The sequence below is a fragment of the Equus quagga genome, chromosome 5 (genome assembly GCF_021613505.1).
Source record: "Equus quagga isolate Etosha38 chromosome 5, UCLA_HA_Equagga_1.0, whole genome shotgun sequence".
Classification (NCBI taxonomy): Eukaryota; Metazoa; Chordata; class Mammalia; order Perissodactyla; family Equidae; genus Equus; species Equus quagga.
The window spans coordinates 92,641,203-92,654,221 of record NC_060271.1 but is presented as its reverse complement, the minus strand read 5'-3'; the positions used below and the strand labels follow the sequence as shown (position 1 = coordinate 92,654,221).

General features: G+C 35.8%; 1 protein-coding gene across 3 annotated transcripts in view; it reads right to left on the bottom strand.

Moving 5' to 3' along the window:
- EFEMP1 (EGF containing fibulin extracellular matrix protein 1) overlaps positions 1-13,019 on the bottom strand; it is a 59,423-nt gene that overhangs the window by 19,477 nt on the left and 26,927 nt on the right. The gene's annotated exons all lie outside the window — the stretch shown is intronic.

Genomic DNA, 13,019 nt, shown 5'->3' with positions numbered 1-13,019 from the left:
AATTTCTATTGGCAAATCTCTCAAAATCTGCCTAATAACTGGGTATAAATCAAACTTTAATGTTATGCATTCCTTATTGCTGTTCTTTTTCCCTTTTTTTTTGCAAACTTTTGCATTACTTTAGTGTAATATGAATGTATAAACCTTTCATTGCAAATTTCAAAATGCGAAGGATTCAGTTTGATCATAATCCTCCAGGAGAGAGAATCTGGTATAGTTTAAAGTACATATTTTCCCAAAGCATTTCATTTCTGGGGATAATTTACTAACTGTGCCTTAAGGAGTAGGTAGATTATAGTTCTAGAAAAGCAAAAAATGCTCAGTCATAATTTAATGAACCTGTTATAACAAATTTATTTGGGATCAAAATCTGATGTGAATCTGTATGTGTGCATTCATATTACAGTAATTTATAAGTGAAATTTAATTTTGCCCTATCTACACCACCTTTGCATTCATTCAGATCTCGCATATTATGAAGTTAAATAGCACAGATGAAAGGATTATGTATTCTGGCATTCTTCAACAACTGAAGACACTAAGCTTTGTTCAAAAATATCATAAAACTCGTAATTCGTAGATGAGAAATTTTGCATAAAACTGAGGAAGGCTTAGAGGGCCTTTGATCATCACTGTGGTAGACCCACAGTGGTGCTTTGGAAGGTATAATGGGCCAAGAATCAATAGAAAAAATGAGCCATTAGAATTTATTCAGTTCCTGCCTTCCCTTTAAGAAGCTCAGAGAGCAGCGGCTCCTGGTGTATTGCCTTTCATCTTTCTATATTCCCAAGAAGAATTGCTGCACTTACACTACCGAGTGTAACAATGTAGGAAGTTGTTCTCAGATATCGGCTTCCAATTAGCTGTGTGTGGAAATGATAAGAGGCATTCTTTCCAAAAGAAAGAGGGAGGGAAGATGAAAAATACTCTAGGGACGTATGGCTGTTTATTGGATGATAACCTATAAAAGCATCTATTACATAATTCTTTGAACCTGGTTTTAAAGTTGTGGTGAATTTTTTTGTCATTGCTTTTTATTTTTTGTTTTGAAATCTATTAATATTATTTTCAAATCAGTAGTTATAACTGTCCATTTTAGGTACTATGAAAAGGTGCAGTCATCTTGCTTTAAAATTATCTGCTCTTTTTTTGGTCTTTTATTATTTTCTCATATACGCTTGATGAAAACATTTCTACTGGGGTTTCTTTCAGAGTTTTATGACTCGCTAATGCAGAAATGACAACAGAATTCCTATTGTTTTATGTCAAGAACATTTGCCAGCATTTGCGGTGATAACAGCCCTGAGAGATATGGCAATGTGAGATTCAGATGTGGCAAGTTTCCTCAGTACATGCTGGCGGAAGATCAAGGGCGCAGGCTGGCTGCTGCATTTTCTAAGGGAGGCCTCACCAGTGAGTGCGGCTTTTCTTCCCGAGACATCTCTCTGCAAACTGCCTCCACCCCATTGCATTCCTGATGTCCTACAATTTCCTTCCTACTTTCTTGTCGTTCAATTCTAAGTCGCTTTGAAAAATAAGCTAACATTTCCAGTGAAATTAATATATCATTAAATAGATTCTAAACATGAAAACCATGCTACCTGGATCTACTCCTTCTTAAGAACCAGCTACATTTACTTTCTGAGAAAGATTATTTAATTAAAATATTAGATGAGTTAGAGTAATTTAATAAAAATAAACAAAAAATAAAATACCACTGCCTCCATTGCTGCTATATTCTTTCCATTTCTCTATCAAAAAACAATCTAAACTGTAATAGGACTCACCTCACCTAGAATGATGTTTTTTATACACTTTCTTCTACTTTATACACTTTCTTCTACTTACCTAGACTCACTTATTTTTAATTCTTTCTGATGGGAAACCTCCTGAAATTCAATAAAACACAGTTGCGTGAAATCCTCTTTCAAGAAATTATTCCAAAGGAGTTGAGTGCATGCTTCATCGTATGCCTTGAGCTGGATCTACTAGTAAATGAACTGACTATATTTTGATTTATGGCTTTTCTGACTCGAGTTTAGAATATTTATCCTCTCCTTTGCCCTTAGCAGCTTATCTAATGCTGAAGGATATATAGATAGACTGAATTTCTTTGAACTATCTTCAATTATACCATCAATTTTATTAGTTTATTTAAATACACAATTTTATTATTTTGAAAGTGTGCTTTGAGATCCTTTTTTTACATTTATTTTTATTATTTATTTATTTATTTATTTATTTTTTTGAGGAAGATTAGCCCTGAGCTAACATCTGCCACCAATCCTCCTCTTTTTTTTGCTGAGGAAGACTGGCCCTGAGCTAACATCTGTGCCCATCTTCCTCTACTTTATATGAGGATGCATGCCGCAGCATGGCTTGACAAGCAGTGTGTAGGTCCGCACCCAGGATCCAAACCAGTGAACCCCAGGCCGCTGAAGCGGATCATGTGAACTTAACTGCTGTGACATGGGGTCAGCCCCTTGAGATAGTATTATTACTTATTCATATGTCTATAGAAAGTCATATAAGAATTGTTATACATTGTTAAACGTTTGTATGCTTGTTTTTTTCTACTTGTATGCATTTATATTTCTCTTAAATATCAGCAAGTTCAATGTGATAAGAAAATCACTAAAGTATACAACTATGTCAGAAACTCAGAGCAGAATATCCATCCCTGTGCAGATGCACCAGAAGACCTAGCTCTCCCAGGTGTGTTTATGAAAGCCCTCTGTGGTGGGAATATCTGTACTGGTCAAAGAAATGCTTTATTCATAAGGGAAATTACTTAGGTCAGTCATGATTTTCCTGAGAATCTAGGAAAAAGTACTCTGGGGAGAGGAGTTTTTGTTTTGTTTTTAAACTGTCTATAAGTTACCTGTGACAGTTACGCTCACTAGGTCCTCTAGGCAGTCAGTTAACACACTCCCTGGGCCCTGGACCCAAGCTCCATGAGGATGGGGTCTATGATTTACTTCTTCCTATATTCCCAGCACCTAGCAGAGTATATGAAACATGATAGGTTTTCAACAAATATTTGTTCAATAAATAGATGAATGAATCATGATTGTTTGCTGAGAACTGATACCTAGAGTTTAAGGGAAGCAGGATCAGTGTTTTATCTCACAGAACTAAACATTTACAAGGCAGAGTAACAGGCAAGATGTAAGAAACATGGCAAAACCAGTAAGACGTCAGCAAAAGGAAATGGATAGAAAGCAATGGAGTTGGGAAGTTCAGAAGATAGGGGGAATAAGGCAGCATCAGAGGTGGGAGGCCCAGGAAGGTTTGCCTGAGGAGGTGAGTTTTGAACTGAATTTTGAAGAAGGTGAGGTACATGGATTGGAAGAAATAGGAGGCTATTTCTAGGCAGAAGACAAGTCACATTAGGAAACAATGATAAGACAAAAGTGGTTTGCATGAGAATTGCAGACAGCTGGAATCAGCATGGAGGGGCCTCCCTCATGTGTATGAGGAGCCTGGTGCAGTGCCTGGTTGAAAGCGCTCATAAAATGGTAGCTCAAGTTATGAGCAAAATTCAGGGCCTTAAAGGTGGGATTCAAGTTTGGATTGAACACCACAGGGAGCAGCTCTGAACTATGTAGACATAGCCTAATGTAAACATTACCAAAGAACAAAATAATAGAATGTGCTTCCTAAAATATCACAACACGTAAATCAACTCATATTTCATCATTCTAAGGAGTTAAGAATAGCTAATGGCAATATTTGGTGATTCCCTCATTTTTCAAAAATGTGCCCACATTCTCCCTCCTAGTGATTTATACTATTGTAGGTCCCTCTCTTGCTGATTTTGGCACCATCATTGCTTTAAATAATCCAGTCTGATCTTCGCTCAGCTCTCACTCCTAGCCTCTTTATCACACTGACCCCCAGTCTATGGAACTGCATATTTGGTTTTTCTCTCAAAGTTAATGGAGGCAACTGTGTCCACATCTTTGTGGTGTCCATTAAGTCCCTGCTTAGGCCCTCATTCGCTATGTTTTTGGCTCCTTCCCTTCAGTCTGACTCATATTTCCCAAACCCCTGACTCATGCTGCTTTCTCTCTCTTATGCAACATTTTAATCTCTGCAATGTTCTTTCCATAATTTGATAACTTACCACGACATGGAGTCACTTCAGTGTATTTTCATGAGCAAAAACTTTCTGTACCTTAAATGCTGTCGATTATCACTTAGACTTTTCTAATTTGTGCTGCTTTAGGTTTAAGGAATAATCAGAACTACTTTGGAATAAGCCACCATCGACCAGTAATACGAATGCACTGAAATAGGGGGAAGAGGATTCAAATTATTTTGATTCTGTCACAGCCTATGTGACCTCTGTCAGAGCCATGGTATCAATTCTTTTTCTCTCTGTTTCTCCATCTGTAAAACAGACTGTCTATCTTTAATGATAATGCACAGATTTAAAAAAGTGTTCAGAAACATCAAAATATATCTTTTTGTTTCCAGATCGCAAAACCCTTAGAATAAAATAACAACATCTTTACTAGTTCTGTGTGGGACACTGTGTATGCCTTGTAAATATTATTTGATGGTGCTGTCCTCTGAAATCCTGTGATTAAAGAAAAGGCAGTGGTTAAATTCAAGTTGCTGCTATGTGGATTTAAGACTTATTTGTATCTTCCCCAACTATACTGATTTAATCTCATAAATGGAGTAAAGTAGGGGGAAAAAAAGGTCAAACATTTGTGTTTGCTGTAAGGAGGAGCTGCTTTACTCCTGGTCTCTTGCTTTCCTTTTCTTTTGTTCTTGCTTTTTTTCCCTTCACATTCTTAACAATTTGGATAGATACCCATCTGCTCAGAATGATTGGTCCTAGTGCCTTCTAGTGAAGGCCAATAAATTAGTTTCCAGCAAAGTAATTTTTCTCCTTATTTTATGAAGCTTTAAATAAAAGGGACTCACTGGATGAAGATCTTACAGTTATTTTGGATATTCATCCTACTTTTCAATATAATCCTGGAAGGTAGGAATTATTTCAGCAAGAGCTGAGGGCGTTCCTGTCTTACTACTGCTGCATCCATTAATGGCTATTGATAATGATAATCTGAGTAATCATGACATTAAATTATGTTGATTGAAATCTGATTAAGAAGAAAGTGTGTAACTTTCTATATAAGTTAAGTTTATATAACTTCATATAGAAATTTGTTAAAATTCTAAAATTCATTGGTGTAAAAAAAGGTAAATGCTTTGCAATATTTATACTTCTATTGGATTAGAAAATCAGATCTACAAGCTTCTGATTTAATCCTAATCATGCCCTGTGGAATAAGTGGTGGCATCATCCATAATTTATGCATGAGGCAGGAGGATGTCATTGAAATGTAGATTGGTGAGGTGACCTGCCCAAGGTCACACAGAACAGAGATTCAAACCCAAGATTTCCATTTTGCCTCTGCAATTTAGGTCTCCAGAAAGACTTATTTCCTAAGAGTTCTGGATAACAGAAGTTTTACTGTAGTTGTATATATATATTTAATTTTTCTTAGAATTAAAGAGAGTGTTGTTAATCTGTAGCGCCTTGATTCCTCCCTTATGTCTTTCTTCTACATTAGAATAACATTCATAGCTCTCCAAGTCTTCTGTTTCCCTCCCTAGTCCTTAGCCAATTATCAACAATTTTTGTCAAAGACTTTCTATTTCCCTTGCTGCTTCTTTCATAGTACTGGAATCAGATTTATCTGGGCTAAACGCCCAGTTCTAGTTAGCTTTTCACCCTTCTGAAATTATCAGCTAGAATTCACCCAAGCTAAGCAGTTCTAGTGAAGAAAATAAATACTGATATTAAGTAACAAAAGAGAACTGTCTTCATCGATGGCCAGCAGTAGATTTATAGTTCTAGATTCTTATCTGTTCTGGCAAAACAGATTGTTAATAATTTGGTGTGCTTTAAATGATAAACAAAAATATCACCAAAATCAACAAATATTAGCCTCCCTGATAGTTCATTTCTTTCTTTTAGGAGTGGAGAAGTGGAGAATCAAGTGTCTTTGGCATTGCACTGTGTTCTATTAGAACTTTGAAACATGCTGTTTCCATATGGAAAAACCATGCTACATGTACTTAGAGTTGATTTTCCAGCAATGATGATGGATTTACACTGCAAATCAATCCTCTCTCACCCAGTCTCCTCTGTGGCTAGTGGTGTTCATTTGCAAGATGATTGGATTAGGTTAGACATATAGTTCATGAACATGGGGGAGAAAAACCAACTGGTGCATGTGAACAATCAACTCCTGACTCATCTGTACTATACACAAACCAAATGAACAGGTCGGTCATAGGCTAAAACAGGACAAGAAAAGAAACAAAGGCCCTAATTCTCATTTTCAGCCCTTTTTTGCACACTGGCAAAATGAGGGTTATTGCTTTTAGAATCTTAAGAAAAAACATTATCTACTGATAAATGATTGTTAATTGTCAAGGGTGTTCTTCAACATCTCTGTGAATATGTCATACCCAGCTAAACTCCCTTTTTTTCTTCTTAAACTTAACTATCCATTAAAAAATTGAGAAAAGATGACCCTGGTATTTGGAATTATATTACACCCAATCATCAATCTACAACCTTGTGGAGGTAAAACTTTATTTTGAAACAAGCAGCACCATCACTCTTTGCTCTAGGGTAGCTCAGTACCAGGAATTAAAGACCCTCCGTGTGAAAGTTCAAGCCCATCCCGTACAAGCTGGGGACCTGCCTCATGCTGGATGGCTTTTTGAGGAATTATGATCCCATCTTAGGGGATGCCTTTGCAGTAGTGTATCAGTTGTGTTTTCCTAGTGCCCTAGAGCTTCACCTTGCCCCTCCCACCTACCTCCCATCCCCAGCACCAGATTAAATCCTTGGAGAGTGAGGAACTAAATGGAGACTAACTACATTCAACTCAGTCCACGTTGCCCTGCCTGAGCACTGTGATTTGATTCCTGGCCCCCCTCCCTGAGTCCTCACAGCCAGATTAGTCAGTCTCCATAGCCCAAAGCACACACATTCCTGGCTTATTCCTTTAGGCCAATCTTCACTTGAAGTCGCATAAGCCCCTGGCTATGGCAATGCCAATTATAACAAGCATGGCTTGGTGACCTCATAATTGTATGAGACCACTCTCATTATACTTGTTGTTCATTCAATAGTAAACAGCTTTCGTGCCCACTATATTGAGGCTTACTACTAAATTTGCTGAGTGTAATTTGGCAATACTTCCCCAAATCATCAACTGCTTAAGGCTTTTAAATAAAGTATACCTTTGTGCCTCTTGCCTTCAGAGCATGTTACCTTCTTGTGTGTATTTTCCTAACCATTTCATTACAATTTACTTATGATGTTTCTGTACAATGTTTCCCCATATGCCTCAGGGCCCTTATGTTTTTCTGAATTCCAAATGGAGCAGAGAGGTAGGATTGGGGGGGACGGGCTGACTCACCAAATTTGCACTAAATTCCTTTTTCTTTTCTCTTTTTGATTCAAAATTCCAGCACAATGAAAAGCAATGAAAGGATAAATATGTGGGTAAATCTAAATAAATACTGACTGTATAAAACAATAATAGTAAGGTCTTTGGGGATTTATAAAATATTTAGAATTAAAACACATGAGAATGATAGCACATAGGTTGGCAGGAAAGTAAATGGAGTTTAAGTATTTTAAGGTCCTTGCATAGTCTGGGAAGAGGTACAAATATTAATTTATTTTAGACTTTGATAAGTCAAGGATGCATGTTAAAGTAATCCCTAGAGAAAAACAATCAAAGAATAGTAAAAGAGTATAAAACTACAAAGTTAATACAGGAGATGAAATAATACAAAATAGTTCATCATTTTAGAGAGAAGGCAAGAAAGGAAAGAAAGGGAAACTAAAATGTGCTGAAAAAATAGAGGCAAATAGTAAAATGGTAGTTTAAACCTAAACATATCAATAGTTACATTAAATGTAAGTGGATTAAATGCTCTTATTGAAAACCAAAAATTCAGATTGATTAAAAAAACAAAACCGGAATCTGCTGTTTCAAGAAAAACAATTTAAATATAGGAACACAGATACATTGAAGAAAAAAGATGGAAAAAATAACGATGCAAACACTAACCAAAAGAAAGTTGGCTTTTCAATATTAATATCAGACAAAGTTGACTCTAAGGGAAAAAAGAGTACTAGAGAATAAGAAGTAATACTATGTACTGATAAAAGTTTTAGTTCATCAGGAAAATGTAGAAATTCTAAATTTAACTGAATTTAATCACTTAGCTTCAATACAGATAATGCAAAAATGGATAAAACTAAAGGGAAAAATGAATAAACATAATTACAGTAAGAGATTTTAACATACCTCTCCCAGTAACTAAAAGAATAGGCATACATTTTCAGAAATGAATAGAAAATATAAATAACATGATTAAAAACTTTGATCTAATTGATATATACTAATTGATAACACTGTACAAAATACATAACCTTTTCAAGTAATAAGGGAACATTAAAAGAAAATTAGTTTATGCTGGCCTTAAGGCAAGTCTAAATAAGTTTCAAAAATTGCAATATACAGATTTTTTTCTCTAACTACAATGCAAATAAGATAGAAACAACAATGATGACAACAAAACTAGAAATCCCCTTCTTTTGGAAAAGGTGTACACTTCAAAAACAACTCATGGTTTAAAGAAGATAACAAAATTGAAATTTGAGACTACTTTAAACTGAATGAAAATTAAAATATTACAAATCAAAACTTGTGGGAAAAAAATGCCAGCCCATAAGAAGGCGTACAGTCCCTCCTTCTCTCCTTACATCATCCTTACCTTTTTCCCCATTGAGCTCAATTTACAAGAGCAGAAAATATGGATGAGATTTGTATCTGAGGATAGTCTGCTATGGGAGTGGACTTTAGGGTTTTGAAGGGCTGCTTAGGGAAGAAGAAAAAGATCTTGACCATGACTTTCCAAAGGGCAGAACTAGAATAAATGGGTAGAAATTCAAGGAAGGCAGATTTTAGCTCAGTGTAAGGAAAAAAACGTTGTGGTCGTTGGACATTTTAATATATTAGGAAGTAATGAGGTTCCTATCACTGGGAATATGCAAATGGTGCAATGTGAGATCCCGGTAGTGGGTGAGGATGAGACCAGTCATCTGTTTTTAAAAATAGTGTTAAGGTGCTGCCTGCAAATATAGCAGAATGTTAATAATTTTTGAATCTGGATGATGAGTGTTCAATGTTCATTGTATTGTACATTTAAGTTTGAAAATGCTGATAAAAATTTTGAAAAATATATGCTGCATCCATTGTAAGAGAAAGTTGTGAGGGGGGCTGGCCGAGTGGTTAAGTTCGCGTGCTCCGCTGCAGGCGGCCCAGTGTTTCGTCAGTTCGAATCCTGGGCGCGGACATGGCACTGCTCATCAGACCACGCTGAGGCAGCGTCCCACATGCCACAACTAGAAGAACCCACAACGAAGAATACACAACTATGTACCGGGGGGCTTTGGGGAGAAAAAGGAAAAAATAAAAAAAAGAGAAAGTTGTGAGGAGTCAACAAAATTGAATATCTATACTTTCATTTGACACATGGTATACATACATATATCTTTGTAATTATGACATTTACTTTTATACTTTTATAATTTATCCTCTAATGTCTGAAAAACTTGCTCTATGATAAAATGCAGCAAGGACAGATCTCATCTTAAGTGGTTATTTATTCTCTCCCTCTTCCTTGAGCAAGGAAGCAGTTAAGAAATCCTAGACTTATTATTCCTTGTCCCATATTAAGGATTTTTCAGGAAGGAAGACTCTGAAGTCTTCATCATTTTAAGGCATAGGAATATTCAGTGATGCAAATGTTAAATGTAAGCAACTATCAGCTTGTGCCCAAATCTTTCATGTACCATTAAACCAAGTGAGATTTGACTTGTTGCTTTTGTTCCAAAATGATACTCCAGTTACCATTTTCCTCAAGTTACTCATGAATTATCATTCATACTTGAATTTAATTTGCTGGTAGATTGTGTTTGACATATGTAGGCTGTGGGATTTATCCCCCACTCTGTTAAAACACTTTCAGTGTTTTGAAGCAATGGCATTCAAATAACTCCTGAGTATTAGTTCAAGGAGTACCTAAAGACAATAGGGGACAAAAGAAAATACTGTTCAGTAAGACTACTGACCCTGTGAGTGTTTCAATTCTAAAGACTTCTCAAGCTGGCATATAAAATGGTCTTTAGACTCTTAAATGAGTTTGGGGCATTTTACTTTACATTTCCATTGGAGGCAAAAATACATTTGGACCATATATTCTCTGAGATCTCTTTCATTTTTAAAAATCTGAAATTAAAGCTCACTTTGCTGACTTCCTGAATGTTATTGTAAAAAGTATTCATTTTCCAGCTCTTATCTCTTCTGCCTTCTTTAATTTAGGACGGTGGATCTTGAGAAACCTAAATAACTTGCTCTTGATTTTTGGGGGCCATGATCATAGGTCTCTATTTCTTCTTCTCTTCTTTTTCATTTCTCAGCAGTCACTTCTCCTTCCTTCTAATGTATAGAATCAAAGGAGGGTCTAAAAATGGACTCATCCTTCTGGACAGGATTAAATGGTTCTGGAATGAATAGAAAGTTCTCCTTAATGTTTAAATGCACTACTGTGTACCTGTAAAGTTAGGAATTTAGAGTAGCTTTATGCCTGTTTGGTGGCTTAAACTCTGAAAAAAATCTCATGGGGAAACACCCCGTACACTGTTTCTATGCCTGTGGAGTACAAAGGGAGATGGCCCCACGCCAGTTATGCAGTTGATGTATTAAAGGTAGTCACCAAACTCAGTCAGTCCTTAAGAGATTTTCTTGGAATGAATAAACACAGATGAAAAAGAAAAACAGCCTATGTTCTTAGATGTATTATATATACTTAAAATGGTTACTGTATGGAGCACATCCGTGGAGTCTATCATATTCCAAGTTTTCATTTTAGAAGAAAATGGAAAAGTTGAGCAATTCATATTGGTAATTTTAAAATTAGCCTAGAATTATTTTTCCCTAGAAATGTAATAATTTGTTTATGGAAATCTTTAAATGAAAACCTTTGGCTTCAGGCACATATGTGGTTAGTGTGGATGACTGATAGGCTGCCAGACAGGTATAAGGAGGTCACCTGTCAGTGAGTGACCTTCAACTATGGATCTCTTTCCATGGCTTTCAGAATTAGAACAATCATACCATTTTCTCACTGCAGTGTTTTTAAGTTCTAAATTATATTATTTGAGATTGTATCTTTCTTTAGTTGCTTGTGCTAGCTTTTTTTTCTAGCCTTATTATACCAAGAATTTATTATACCAAGAATTAGAGTTTACAGGAGGACTTGTTGATCTTTTTAGAAAGTCTGAGAACTGCAGAAAAGTTTTTTTTATTATGCAACTCGCTGACAGAAAGATATGAAATATGACTGAGACAGAAGAGTGGGTAAGATCACGGGTTTCAGAGTCAAATAGGTCTCAGTTCAAATCCAAGTAACACCATGTTTTAGGTATGTGCCTGGGGAAAGTTATTTAACCTTTCTAAATTTCACTGGCACCATCTGTCAAGTAGGGATAATATCCATTCCATAATGTTATTTTGAGAACTAACTGACATAATACAGACCCCAAATGGTACCTGGTTGACACTAAGTGCCCAATAAAGTGTAGTAAACCTTGTGAAATTACTATAAATTGGTGTACATCAGGTTGGTAGTTCTTTTGTACACAGATGGAAGGAGGAAAGAAAACCGTAGAAAAGTCAGGGCTTTTAATATAATTTTCCATGTACTTGCATGTAATTACACATCCTATGTTTGTTTCCTTGCTCATATTTGAATGTGGTCCATCATAACTGAAATCCAATCAGGAGGAACACCATAGCATTGAATGACTTCACTTCCTTTGGCATATTCCAGATGAATGGATACAAGAACAGGCAAAATCAGCCTTTTAAAGTTATTTCTCATTAGGGAAATTGCAAACATTCAAACAAAAGGGATCTGGCAAAGCAAAAAGAATCTAACATCTTTTGCATTTCATACTATTTTGTGATCTGAAAGGGCAGTTGATGGCTATAGGACCCCTTCTCAGCAATGGAGTGTTAGTGTTTATAAAGCCTACTTAGCAAACATAGTTTTAACTAGAGCTCTAATTAGAACCTATATGTAACTCTGAGAGAGAAATTTTGTGTGAACAAGTTCTAGCTATGAAAAAGATATGAAAATGTAAATTTCAGCAGCAATTTTTATTATAATAATTGTTTTGTCAAGGACACTATGGTCATCATCTTTCAAAGCAGTAATGAAATTATAAATCAGAACTAGAGAACAGATGGGGAATATTTTCAAACGTAGTGGAAATAACTGCACATAAAGTCAGGACAAATATTTCTGGTTGTTTGTTCATAAGAACAAGGCTCAGAGTTAAACTCTAAGATGAAAACATTGGATGCCTGACTTTTCAAATAAGCAGGGCTAAGGGGTCCACAAAACGTAATGGTGACCTACATCATCTGTAGTTAATGAAGTAATGAAGCATCCATTCAATCATATCACACAGGAGAGTGTGATTTGGAGCCAATTTTTGTTTTTTAAATGCTATGCTAGTAATATAGTAAAATCGTGGCATATTAGAAAAATATTCTTTTGGAAAATTAATTTTGGTTTTTTCAAACACCAAATGACCTCCTCGAAATGGTTTCATTATAGCCATAGGTAAATTGTATACGTGTATATGATAAGAGTCCTGTGCACATATTAAGGGTATAACAGAGAGAATTAACAGGAAAATCAAAAGAATTTAAAGCCTGAGGAAGAACTCTATGCTTAAGGTGACAATGTGACAAATCAGCAGGTGGCTAGGCTGACTTCTTTCTCTGTCTTCTTATCCTACCTTTCTCCATCCTGCATTTCTGACTCCTTCCTATTTAAATATTTGATTTTCCATTTGCCCTTTCTCTATTTCACTCTGATTGGACAGACCATTCTTTTAA